The sequence below is a fragment of the Salmo trutta genome, chromosome 4 (genome assembly GCF_901001165.1).
Source record: "Salmo trutta chromosome 4, fSalTru1.1, whole genome shotgun sequence".
NCBI lineage: Eukaryota > Metazoa > Chordata > Actinopteri > Salmoniformes > Salmonidae > Salmo > Salmo trutta.
Window position 1 is genome coordinate 25,120,647 of NC_042960.1, and position 14,371 is coordinate 25,135,017.

Genomic DNA, 14,371 nt, shown 5'->3' on the forward strand with positions numbered 1-14,371 from the left:
CAACTAGACTAGAGATAACTAGCACTTAGCCAAGCTAAATTTGGTTAACATAAATCTAGCGAACAGTTAAACGCTATTTTCGTACCAATACTAACACATTTTATTGTGACATCACAAATGTACATATATTACCTAAGGTAAACTGAGCCTTTGTTCATAGAAAATAAAACAAGTTGGATCTAAAACGTTGTTGAAAAAAAGTACAGAAAGTTTGGACGCCATCTTAATCCCTTCTCTTAACCCAGGAAGAGTAGCTGCTGCTTTGGCAGCAGCTAATGGGGATTCATAATAAATACAAATACAAATCCCTTCTCTTACATGTAAACTATTAGCAACCTAGCCTAACTCCATTACTTACAATGGGGAAAATACCAAACAGTTTTTTACTTGGTTAAAACTCCCTTCAATTGCCTTCAAACATCACCAAACTCATGGACTATGTAATTAACCATGTTATCTCAATATTTTGAGTCAAATTCCACTTTTGCACATTACATACCTGAATTAATAGGGTAAAATGATGAGACATAAAAACGTTAGTTTTCAGTAGTACTCATTCTCCAAGATTGAAGAAGAAATCTCCAAGACCTCACGATCTCACTAACGCACTCCATTGATGTCACAGCTTCCCTAGCTGTTACATCTGCTCCTGCAACACCCTCTACTGCTCATCCTGTGTCTCCTTGCTGCCACTCCCCCAGTGCTCGCTCCCTCTCCTTCTCCCTCTCTCTCTGTGATTGTGTGGGCGGAGACAGGTGTGCTGGAGTCAGACCAGATCCCCACCAGCTGCAATCTGTTCCATAATCTAGACCTCTACAAATACTCAGTCCTGCCACACTGCCAGATCGTAATCTCTGCTCATTCTGCCCGCTCTGACTCTGGTCCCTGTCTCCAGTCCCACGGCTCCTCATCCTACTACTCTGCCCTGGATTCCCCACTTTACTGCTCCCTTGGATTCCCCTCCGGACCTGCTTACCCTGTCCCAACCCTTCTCACTCCAGCCTCAGCCTCCGCACCTGGTTTCCTGCAACCTGCCCGAGCTTCCCCTGGCCTGCACTCCATCTTCCCCTTGTGTTTCAATGACTACCTTGGTTACTTCATCTCAGTCTCCTCGTCTGAGAGGATTATTCTGCTGTCGCCATAGGAGAACTCCTTATGGTTCCAGGTTGAACTCGTTCTGTGTCTAGGAAGAACCCTTTTGGGCTCCATTCCACAGAGGGTTCTACATGGAACCAAAAAGTGGAACCCCTTTCTCAAAAAGTGTACTCAACAAGTTTAGCCTGTTAAGTATACACCATTTCATTCTGTACTCAAACATCTGCCTGGTATTCAAGATGACACGCAACATAGCACCACCACCTTCGAAGGTTTTCATCAACCTCTGCTCAGACTTAAATAGTAATGTTCCAAGAACCTCCACCAGGGGTGACTGTAGTATCCTCAAACGGACAAAAAGGAGACACAAGAGGGCGCCCCACATTTTAGATCCCAAGAGTCTTTATTTTCATACTGTATGCTCTCACTCTCATCACTATCTCCTTTGCCGTCTTCTAATGTCTTTTCTTGGAACTCCATCTATACACAGACACACACACACACACAATACTGTAGCATCTTGTTTACATTTTTCATATTTTAGGTGTCCAGCTTTAGCCTTGGATGGATCATGTTGCAATGACATGGGCACAGAGGTATGTCCTTTTCAGTGTGGTGGCAAATTAGTTGAACAGGAGAAGAGGATGTGGCTGCTTGTGGAGGGAGAGCAGTGTGGGTGGTGGGTAGAACAGCTACAGTGACGCTGATTGGTTGCTCTGGCTCATCACTTCTTGACTAAAAGAAAGATAGATTTAGAAATAAGTTAGACCTTGCCATAGTTCAACAGCTGAAAAGCCTTCATTAACATAGTCGCAGAGATAGCAAGACATACAGTATTCTCTGAATGAAGTAGCCTACCCATCCCCATTTACAATTTCATTCATCAATTAAATAAATTATACTATAGCACATTCAATGACATTATTATTGTAGACTATAGGTTACTCCTGTATCTACCTTGTACAATACCGTAATCATTAAATTAAGTAGCGTACCCATCCACATTTCCAATTTCACTTATCAATTAGATTAATAATACAAGCACATACAGTTACATTATTGTAGAATAGGCTACTCCTGTATCCACACTATATTAGGACACCGTTATGATTTTGTTGGTCTTGTCAAGCATGATTTTAAGGTCTTTGATCGAAGTTGCATGTTGTACCTCGTTCCCTTCTTCAGTGAAAAGTAGTTATGCATCCCCCATTACAATTCAGTTCGAGTGCGAATGTGTAGGCCTAGTGACAATGGAAAAATAAACCCATAGCTCCAGCACACAATGGCATGTAGAGATAGTGTATTACAATGTAAAATATGTATATATCCTATAGCACTACGTGTGTATATTTTCATTTACAATTTAATTCATCCATCAAATAAATAATACTAGCACATCAAATTACGTTATTATTGTACACTAGCCTACTCTCCTATCGACACAGTAAATAATATTGCCTACGTGCTTTTGACAATATATAATCTACTCGTTATCAACAAAAAGTAATTATTTTCAAATAAATCAAATTTGCCTTATCAACACAGTAGGCCTAAATATTTCCTAACGATATCACAATGTAAATATAGCCTACTTACTACTGAATTGGATCAAGGACATATTGGTAATTCTTTTCATAGTTTCCTTACAGACTATCTGGGGCAGACACTCTCGAAAATTGCGTCTGCCGCTAGTAAAAAAAACAAAACAACTGAATGTCCGTGTTGCCGCCGAGCTCTCAAATACCGTGCCCGTCTCTCACTCTATGAACGGTCCCTACCCTGGGACTACCTATAGATTGGAAATAATCTTTTCTAGGCAATTAGCAATAGCAGTAAATACACAATAGCTCAAGGTGGCTACTTTGGAATGTCGGCTTGCATGGGAAAACTGTACATTTCTAACACTTATGGTTGAGATTTAATTAATATAAATATGAACTATGCACCTTATGACTTTCATTAACACGTAGGCGTTGGTATGACGACATGTTAGTACACGCAGGCGTCACGTAGACGTTAGTAAGGCATTGGTATCATGTCATGTCAGTTAGACGTTCAATGGTAGGCAACAGCCACATGGTGGTACGGTTGCCTAGGCTTAATTTCATAGTTTTATGCATTCTCCACACTAATCCTCACAAGAACTTACTCAAGAGAAGGATGCACTCGGAGCATGACAGTGTGGAGCATGGTTGTATGCATATTGAGTAACACCCATGGTTTAAAACCTGTTCGGGATAGGGGGCAGTATTTTCACATTCGGGTGAAAAGCGTGCCCAGAGTAAACTGCCTGCTACTCGGGAGATTTGGATATAAAACACTCTGAAGTTTCTAAAACTGTTTGAATGATGCCTGTGAGTATAACAGAACTCATATGGCAGGCAAAAACCTGAGAATAATCAAACCAGGAAGTGGGAAATCTGAGGGTTGGAGTTTTTCTTTCTAATCCCTATTCAAACTACAGTGCCTGTGGGGTCATATTGCACTTCCTAAGGCTTCCACTAGATGTCAACAGTCTTTAGAACCTTGTTTTATGCTTCTACTGTTACTGGGCAGAGAATAGGAGCTCAGTCAATCAGTGGACTGCCTGGGAGCAGTGAGTTGTTTACTGCGTGAGCACACAGGCGTGCCTCTCCTTCTTTTTCCTCTGTAATGAATACGCTATTGTCCGGCTGGAATATTATCGAAGATTTATATTAAAAAGACCCTAAGGATTGATTGTAAACATCGTTTGACATGTTTCTACGAACGGTAATGGAACATTTTGACTTTGTCTCTGGTTTTACGCTCGCGCATTTTGCCTTTGGATAGTGATCTGAATGCGCAAACAAAAGGAGTTATTTGGACATAAATATGGAGTTTTTCGAACAAAAATAACATTTCTTGTGGAAGTGGGAGTCCTGGGACTGCATTCCGACAAAGCTCAGCAAAGGTAAGTGAAGATTTATAATACTTTTTCTGAGTTTAGTTGACTCCAGAACTTGGTGGGTAACTGTATAGCTTGCTTTGATGGCTGAGCTCTGTACTCAGAATATTGAAAAATGTGCTTTCGCCGTAAAGCTATTTTGAAATCTGACACAGCGGTAGCATTAAGGAGAAGTGTATCTATAATTCTTTCAATAACTGTTGTAAAGTTTATCAACGTTTATGATGAGTATTTTTGTAAATTGATGTGCTCATTCACCGGAAGTTTTGGGAGGCAATACATTTTCTGAACATCCCGAGCCAATGTAAAATGGGGTTTTTGGATATAAATATGAACTTTATCGAACAAAACATACATGTATTGTATAACATTGAGTCCTGGGAGTGTTATCTGATGAAGAACGTCAAAGGTTAGTGATTCATTTTAGCTGTATTTCTGGTTTTTGTGATGCCTCTCCTTGCTTGGAAAATGGGTGTGTGGTTTTCTTGTCAAGTTGATGTCCTAACATAATCTAATGTTTTGCTTTTGCCATGAAGCCTTTTTGAAATCGGACAATGTGGTTGGATTAACGAGAGTCTTGTCTTTAAAATGGTGTAAAATAGTTGATTGTTTGAGAAAATTGAATTATGGTATTTTTGTTGTTTTGTTGTTTTGTATTTCGCGCCCTGCTATTCCATTGGCTGTTGGCTAAGGGTCCTGCTAGCGGAACTCCTGTCCATAACAGGTTTTAACTAAAACACCTTTCTTTTAGGATAGTATGTTCTTTTTCAGATATTTGCATGGTAGTGTTTATATTTTATCAGTGTCAGCAGTTATTTCTTTATTACACAGCACTGTAACTGCAGTTACACTGCAACATTACTGTAGTAAAAAAAATTATTTTGGATGCAGTATTTGAAGCATACTGCAGTTATACTACACTCTAACTACAGTAAAACTGCAGTTATACTCCACACTGACTGCAATCTTTTTTCGTAAGGGTATTTAGTCAACGGAAGTAGTACGTTTTATACATTTAGACTACAGTTGTTTGGTTTGTTACAGGTTTGTTGTAATAGAGTACCACAGTATGAGTCATAATACCCATAAACCTAGCAGTCTAGCAGGGAAATGGTTCCGGAAGAGCACAAGGTTACAATCTAGGTGCTCTGGAACGCACACTAGGAATAGGAGGCGGAAAGGAGCAGAAGTCTATGGTGGTGCATTTGTAGCTAAGACCAGCTGACACAAGCGTAGTCAAGTTTCAGTTTTTCTATCAAGATATCATTTTGCAGGTCTTGTCAGAGGAGAGTAATGATGAGGTTCAGTTCGGTTCCCAGTGTTGTACTGAGAGAAGTGGATTTCAAGGTGTTGGTGAAAATAAATGAACAATGTGGAGTCACAGCGGTGAATCCGAATGCGTATTTGTAGAGTAAAGTAGGAGAGGTCGTGTCTGCTAAAGTTCTTTGGGATGGAAGTTTGGTGGTGGTGTGTTTCAATGCTAAACAGTATGAGAAGGCACTCAAACTCAAGTAGGTATGTAAACATGTGGTTGATAGTAGCCTGCCGGATCAAACTGGATGGCAGTGGGTGAAGGAAGTTATTGCAGGAGTTCCAGAAATTGTTAACATGAAAGAAATGAAGGACCACTTGAAGGGAGGCTCTCTTATTGAAGCAAAGCGTCTCCAGATGACACGAGAAGGAAAGAAGGTGGATAGGTTGTCAGTGCTACTAAACTTAGATGATCTGGTACTGCCAGAAAAGTTAGTATTGGGTATATGAGTTACTATGTGTGAGCATAAGTTCCGAAGCCATTGCGTTGCTATAACTGTCAAAGGTTTGGGCCTGTGGCGGCAGTGTGTAAAGGCAAAGGGAGATGTGCGAAGATGTGGGGGAGCACATGGGGAATGTGGAGAAGGGGTACAGTTAAAGTGTTGTAACTGTAGTGGGCATATTGGGGTTGTTCAGTGATGAAAAGACAGGTGGAAGTGCAGCAGGTGAGGAGTGAGAGAAAAATCTCATATGCAGAAGCAGTGAAGGTAGTTCACGCAAAAACAATCAGGGCACCTAGAAGAACAGGTATTCCAGGGCAGATCGGTATGCAGGTTGGGCATGATATGGGGAGCTTAATGGGGGAGAACACAAAGAATGGTAGTAGACATAAGGAAGGCTGTTATATTTGTGACAGCAGCAATCAAATGCACAGAAAAATTACAATCAAAAACTAAGAAGATACAGATCATAGTGGAGCATGCAGTGAGGTATCTTGGGATCACAGGACTGACATGGGAAAATGTACAGTATGACCTCAATAAGATTGAGAATCAGTCCAGCCAGGAATCATATATTGGTTAATTTTCATTATGGTATTAATCCTTCAATGGAATGCCAGAAGTTTTATGGCTAATGGGCAACAGTTCAAACCGTTTCTTGAGGAGTTACCAGCCAAACCTGATTTGATATGTCTCCGGGAGAAATAGCTTAAACTTACTCTAGATTTTGTGTTACAAGGTTATGTTGCTGTCCGTAGAGATAGGGTGGCAGGGGGAGGAGGAGGGTGTGCTACCTCCATAAAGCGGGGAATCCCACATAGGTGTGTGTGTGGGGGGGTGTAATAGGGAACTTTTGCAACCCGGGTAAGAGAATAGAGTTGATGGCCCTTGGGAATGTAGATGGTCATGGAGATGTCAGGAGATGTCTCAGGTTGATCTCAATTCAGATATAGAAACAGTGAATGAAGAATTAAGAGGAGCAATAGTAGGGGCCGCAAGGAAGGTGATTCCTATGGATACAGGGGGGAGAAAGAGTTACGCAGTTCCCTGGTGGACTATAATATTTATTAAATGTCTATTTTAAGTTTCATATGTAATGCTTTGGAGGGATCGATACGTATTAACTGGGTTGACATTGTCTTAGTCCCCAGTAGATGGCGCGCTCCGTCCATAATAAGACTAGCACCTGAGACAGCATAGACAGGGAAACAGATGCAGTCTCCATTTTGCCTACTCACAAATTGGTTTAGAACGTCATCGTTTGGGATATCAACAAAAACTCCACTGGGAGTACAATAAATTGTCGCCTTTCATGTTTAGTTAACAGAAAATCATGTTCAACATTCATTAGTTCAGGGTATGAGGTTTATTTCTAAACGCATTACCAGGGTGGAGGAAATCTTCCAAGGGTTTATAGTTTTATTGGTTAGGGGTAAGTCAAGTCCCATACAATGCTCTAACCTTAACATACCTCAAATGATCCATAAAGGAACCACTCGGAACATTTCTCAGAATACTTTTTACACCACTTACGTACATCTACGTGTGGGTGTGCAAGATGTATATTATTATAATTTTTCTATTCTTACTTCATCAGATCATCATAATAACCCATTATACTCAATATTATGTTACTTTATCTCTAGTAACCCATTATACATTTGTGTTACATCACAAATTCCTCCTTCAGACTAGTGTTCTATTCATACAGGGGTTTAGATATTTACACTAGTTCTATTTGACAGCATATTCGGAAATAGTTCTCTCTTCTTTGATATCTCTATACATAATAACGTTATACATCAAACTCCACTGTTAAGACATGTTATCGTCATATAATCAAAATGAGCCATGTCACCCTCAGATGTTATCCTCGTTATTAATCGAGACATGTAATCTAAACATGTTAACCTCATTACTAATCGAGACATCCCCTAAAAAAAAGAGGTCAGCTACAGGACTGTTTTGCTAGCACAGACTGGAATATATTCTGGGATTCTGCCAATGGCATTGAGGAGTACACCATATCAGTCACTGGCGTCAATAAGTACATCGATGACGTCGTCCCCAGAGTGACTGTATGTACATACCCCAACCAGAAGCCATGGATTAGAGACAACATCCGCACTGAGCTAAAGGTTAGAGCTGCCGCTTTCAAGGAGCAGGATAAGTTGTGAAGAGGGCATGACAAAACCTATTCCCCCTCAGGAGACTGAAAATATTTGGCATGGGTCCTCAGATCCTCAAAAAGTTCTACAGCTGCACCATTCAGCTGCATTCAGCTGCACCAGCCGTTTGGATAAGGGGATTGCAAATATAAATGACAATTATTTTAGATCTATTTTACCTTATGATCGCCAGAGACAAATGTGAAAAGTCATACGGCAGCAAACTGAAGCATATCAACATATCATAGTGGAATGCTCTGCCACCAGAGGTTATGCAAACAAAAATCAAGTTTTAAAAAACAATTAAAAAAACATATTGTATCACAGCGCCTCTCCTTTCTTTAAAGATATAATTTAACTGTACTGTATATAAGAATATGTACAGTGCCTTCAGAAAGTATTCACCCCCATTGACTGTTTCCACATTTTGTTGTTACAAATTAGCATTAAAATTGATTTAATTGAATTGTTTTGTCAACGATCTACACAAAATACTGCAATGTCAAAGCGGCAGAAAAATTCTAACATTTGTAAAAAAAGATATATATATATATTGTTAAAAATAACGAATATCTTGATTATATAGGTATTCAACCCCCTTAGTTAATACATGTTAGAATCACCTTTGGCAGCGATTACAGTGGGATCAGAGCGAGAGAGAGACACAGCTGCATCTGAGCTCCCACATTTTTCAGCATGTTTTTACAAAAATATCAATTTAGAGTTCTATGAACTTGGATTTTTCAGCAACGACATATACAGGATACTACCCTCCACAACATAACCTACCCTCCAAATCAAAACTCCCACCCTACAACCTGATTTTGGATAAAATTACCTGGAAGGATTCCTACTACCAAAGATTCCTATTAGATTCCCATGCTCTGGCAAACAAACAACAGGAACCTGAAAACACCATCCAACCTGGAAGTGAGTGAGCAATGTTTAGTCTGAAGCCATTTTGAAAGCCAAAAAGAAAAATACATTACAATTATATATTTTACTTTATAAAGCTGTCTTAGGTCAGTTAGGATCACCACTTTAAGAATGTGAAATGTCAGAATAAGAGTAGAGAGAATGATATATTTCAGCTTTTATTTATTTCATCACATTCCCAGTGGGTCAGAAGTTTACATACATTCAATTAGTATTTGGTAGCATTGCCTTTAAATTGTTTATCTTGGGTCAAACATTTTGGGTAGCCTTCCACAAGCTAACCACAATAAGTTGGGTGAATTTTGGCCCAATCCTCCTGACAGAGCTGATGTAACCGAGTCAGGTTTGTAGGCCTCCTTGCTCACACACGCCTTTTCAGTTCTGCCCACACATTTTCTATAGGATTGAGGTCAGGGCTTTGTGATGGCCACTCCAATACCTTGACTTTGTTGTCCTTAAGCCATTTTGCCACAACTTTGGAAGTATGCTTGGGGTCAGTGTCCATTTGGAAGACCCATTTGTGACCAAGCATTAACTTCCTGACTGATGTCTTGAGATGGTGCTTCAATATATGATGCCATCTATTTTGTGAAGTGCACCAGTCCCTCCTGCAGCAAAGCACCCCCACAACATGATGCTGCCACCCCCGTGCTTCACGGTTGGAATGGTGTTCTTCGGCTTGCAAGCCTTCCCCCTTTTCCCTCCAAACATAACGATGGTCTTTATGGCTAAACAGCTCTATTTTTGTTTCATCAGACCAGAGGACATTTCTCAAAAAAGTACGATCTTTGTCCCCATGTGCAGTTGCAAACCGTATTCTGGCTTTTTTATGGTGGTTTTGGAGCAGTGTCTTCTTCCTTGCTGAGCGGCCTTTCAGGTTGTGTCGATATAGGACTCATTTTACTGTGGATATAGATACTTTTGTACCTGTTTCCTCCAGCATCTTCACAAGGTCCTTTGCTGTTGCTCTGGGATTGAGTTGCACTTTTTGCACCAAAATACGTTAATCTCTAGGAGACAGAACGCATCTCCTTCCTGAGCGGTATGACGCCTGCGTGGTCCCATGGTGTTTATACTTGCGTATTATTGTTTGTACAGATGAACGAGGTACCTTCAGGCGTTTGGAAATTGCTCCCAAGGATGAACCAGACTTGTGGAGGTCTACAATTTTTTTCTGAGGTCTTGGCTGATTTCTTTTGATTTACCCATGATGTCAAGCAAAGAGGCACTGAGTTTGAAGGTAGGCTTTGAAATACATCCACATGTACACCTCCAATTGACTCAAATGATGTCAATTAGCCTATCAGAAGCTTCTAAAGCCATGACATCATTTTCTGGACTTTTCCATGCGGTTAAAAGGCACAGTCAACTTAGTGTATGTAAACGTCTGACCCACTGGAATTGTGATACAGTGAATTATAAGTGAAATAATCTGTCTGTAAACAATTGTTGGAAAATTACTTGTGTCATGCACAAAGTAGATGTCCTAACCGACTTGCCAAAACTGTAGTTCGTTAACAAGAAATTTGTGGAGTGGTTGAAAAACTAGTTTTAATGACTCCAACCTAAGTGTATGTAAACTTCCGACTTCAACGGTACCTACTGCAGCCCTCATCCTCCACATACAACACCCATTCTACCAGTCACATTCTGTTAAAGGTCCCCAAAGCAGACACATCCCTGGGTCATTCCTCTTTTCAGTTTGCTGCAGCCGGCAACTGGAACGAGCTGCTACAAACACTCAAACTGGACAGTTTTATCTCCATCTCTTCATTCAAAGACTCAACCAAGGACACTCTTAATGACAGTTGTGGCTGCTATGAAATCATGTAACCAAAAAAGTGTTAAACAAATCAAAATATATTTTATATTTGAGATTCTTCAAATAGCCACCCTTTGCCTTGATGACAGTTTTGCACACTCTTGGCATTTTGATTTCAATCAATTCTTCCCATTAACTAGTACAGTCAAGACCAAATTAAAACCAAATATAACTATACATACATACATACATACATACATACATACATACATACATACATACATACAAAAAGTATGTAGACACCCCTTCAAAATAGTGGATTCGGCTATTTCAGCCATAACCGTTGCTGACATGTATAAAATCGAGCACACAGCCATGCAATCTCCATAGACAAACTTTGGCAATAGAATTGGCCTTACTGAAGAGCTCAGTGACTTTCAACGTGGCACCGTCATAGGATGCCACCTTTCCAACAAGTCAGTTTGTCAAATTTCTGCCCGGTTAGAACTGCCCCGGTCAACTGTAAGTGCTGTTATTGTGAAGTGGAAACATCTAGGAGCAACAACGGCTCAGCTGCGATGTGATAGGCCACATAAGCTCACAGAACGGCACCGCCGAGGGCTGAAGCGCATAAAAATCGTTTTTGGTTGCAACACTCACTACCGAGTTCCAAACTGCCTCTGGAAGCAACATCAGCAACTATTCGTCATGAGCTTCATGAAATGGGTTTCCATGGCCGAGCAGCCACACACAAGCCTAAGATCCACATGCGCAATGCCAAGCATCGGCTGGAGTGATGTAAAGCTCGCCGCACTTGGACTCTAGAGCAGTGGAAATGCATTCTCTGGAATGATGAATCACGTTTCACCATCTGGCAGTCCGACGGACGAATCTGGGTTTGGAGGATGCCAGGAGAACGCTAGTGAAGGGAATACTAGACGATTCTGTGCTTCCAACTTTGTGGGGAAAGCTCCCCGTGTACAAAGCGAGGTCCATACAGAAATGGTTTGTCGAGATCGGTGTGGAAGAACTTAACTAGCCTGCACAGAGCCCTGACCTCAACCCTATCGAACACCTTTGGGATGAATTGGAACGCCGACTGCGACCAAAACCTGAATCGCCCAACATCCGTGCCCAACCTCACTAATGCGCGTAGCTGAATCGAGTAGTAGAGGCTGTTCCATATTAATGCCCATAAATTTGGAATGAGATGTTCGATGAGCAGGTGTCCACTGGCCCCCCATCTGAATGTCCACCTGCCATGGCCATGCTCCTTCTCGAGCTGCGCTTCCTCCCACAATGCGATTGCCCAGGGGAGGCTGTCCACACGCTGAAGGGGACAGAACTTTGGTACAAGGGGTGGGGTAGGGTGGGATTAGGGGTAACATACTTCTCCCCGCTTGCCCCCCTTTTGTCACACACAACACCAATATTCCTTCAACACAGTTTATACAAATGCTAAGAGGAGCCTATAATTTACAAACAGATCAGGGCCGGCTGAGGGTGTACTTCACTCATCACAACACACCAGTTGCAGTCATGGCACAGTCTGCATACATTATTCAACAGTAATAACAGAGCAAAGCCCAGACAGCATTAAGCATAGGGTAACCTGTTCACCTTACTTTGAGCTTTACCTGTCCTCAAACCTGTGGAAGAGAAGTGAAAGAAAGCAAATGTGAATTTCCTGATGATCACCTCTGTAGTAAAGGGTTTCTTTACCGAGAGATATTAAAAAAGTAGAACCTTGTTAGATCTTTTTTTATGTGGTTTTAGAACTGAAGGCGATGGGATATAGTGGATCAACCTTGCTATTGCACATCAAATCAATGTGTTACAAAAGGTATTAGCTCAGCGTTTATCACTTTTTTTATATCAAAATGAGGTCACAGGCAAGAAAAGTTTGGGAACCCCTATATGAGCCTACTGTAATAGCCTATCAGCATCTACAAGCTTAAAAGGAAGTGAAAAAATAATAGGCTTACTGGTGAGTGACAAAACAATCTAGAACTGGTTGCCTGGATTCACTATCCCGTTTCAAAATCATTACATTGTTAGGAAAAAAATGTTCGGAAAATAGAATTGAGTAAAAGCCTACTCAAATTCCCAACTCCGTGTTGTTCACATCAAGTCATTGTTCTTCAAAGCGAGCAGAACGGAAGCGTTGGTCTTTTGCTGGGTGAATGTAGTATCCAGTGTACAAAAGGAAAGATCTGCTGAAAAACAACATATTGGGATAAAAAAAAAATGTTTTAGCTTCTTATAACTAATGCAATACAGTCCATAACCGGCACAGACTGAGAAGAGCTGTTGAGGGAATGAAACCAAAAAACTTGAATTATTTCAGAATAACTGACTATCCGTGACCGCTAGTTGAGTCCGTTTCCGGGTGAATCTCAGAAGAATGTGGTTGAACCAGTACAGGAGGCAGGAAAGGAAGGGATAAGGGGGGAGCATGTGTAATTACCTGCATATTCTAACTGAGCGGAATTAGCCAATCAGAACTTTCTGCTCACTCTCCTCTTAGCAAAGAGCAGAGGTTATCGATAAAACTTGGCCAAAATACAGGCCTAAGGATAACGAAACATGTCATGAAATTTAACTAGTCTCCCTGTGTCATCTTCACTTTGATTCTGTGCTAGAGGTTTCTAAATTACGTGCTTTTCCTTTAGGCTGGGAGAGTTGTGTGCAGGCCACACCCGGTTAAAGGGATACTTCGGATTGCGCAATGACTGGTCTACGGATAACGCAATGACTGGTCTATGGGTAACACTGCCTTCAGAAAGTATTCACACCCCTTAACTTTTTTTTCTCCACATTGCTGTTACAGCCTGAAAATAAAATGGATTAATTGAGATTGTGTCCCTGGCCTACATACAATACTCCATAATTTCAAATTAATAAAAAATGAAAATCTAAAAAAGTCTTGAGTCAATATTTCTTCAACCCTGTCTTATGGCAAACCTAAAGTTCAGGAGTAAACATGGACTCACTCCATGTGCAATAATAGGGGTTAACATGATTTTTCAATGACTACATCATCTCTGTACCCCACACAATAGAGATAATTGTAAGGTCCTGCAGTTGAGCAGTGAATTTCAAACAGATTCAACCAAAAAGATCAGGGAGGTTTGCCAATGCCCCGCAAAGAGCACCTATTGGTAGATAGGAAAAAAAGCAGACACATCCCTTTGAGCATGGTGAAGTTATTCATTACACTTTATCAATACACCCAGCCACTACAAAAGATACAGGTGTCCTTCCTAACTTATGTTGCCTTAGAGGATGGAAACCACTCAGATTTCACCATGACTTTAAAACAGTTTGAGTTTAATGGCTCTGATATGAGAACGTCTCAACAACATTGTAGTTACTCCACAATACTAACCTTAAATGACTGAGTGAAAACAAGGAAGCCTGTATAGAATATAGATAATCCAAAACATGCATCTTGTTTGCAATAAGGCACTAAAGTAAAACTGCAAAAAATGAGGAAAAGAAATGAACTTTATGTACTGAATACAAAGTGTTGTTTGGGGCAAATACACCACTTGGTATCACTCTTCATATTTTCAAGGATGGTGGTGGCTGCATCATGTTATGGGTTTGCTTGTTAATCGGCAAGGACTAGAGTATTTTTTTTTTTTAGGGATAAAAAGAAACAGAAGAGCTAAGCACAGGCAAAATCCTAGAGGAAAACCTAGTTTAGTCTGCTTTCCAACAGACACTGGGA

At 40.7% G+C, this 14,371-nt stretch overlaps 1 long non-coding RNA gene across 1 annotated transcript; it reads right to left on the reverse strand.

Annotated features, from left to right (window-relative positions):
* Positions 1-1,477: 1,477 nt before the first annotated feature.
* On the reverse strand, positions 1,478-13,670 carry LOC115192129 (uncharacterized). Its single transcript, XR_003877881.1, has 2 exons — positions 12,624-13,670; positions 1,478-1,830 (listed from the first exon to the last, which is right to left on the reverse strand). It is a non-coding gene; the product is annotated as an uncharacterized LOC115192129 (long non-coding RNA).
* Between the last annotated feature and the right edge of the window lie 701 nt (positions 13,671-14,371).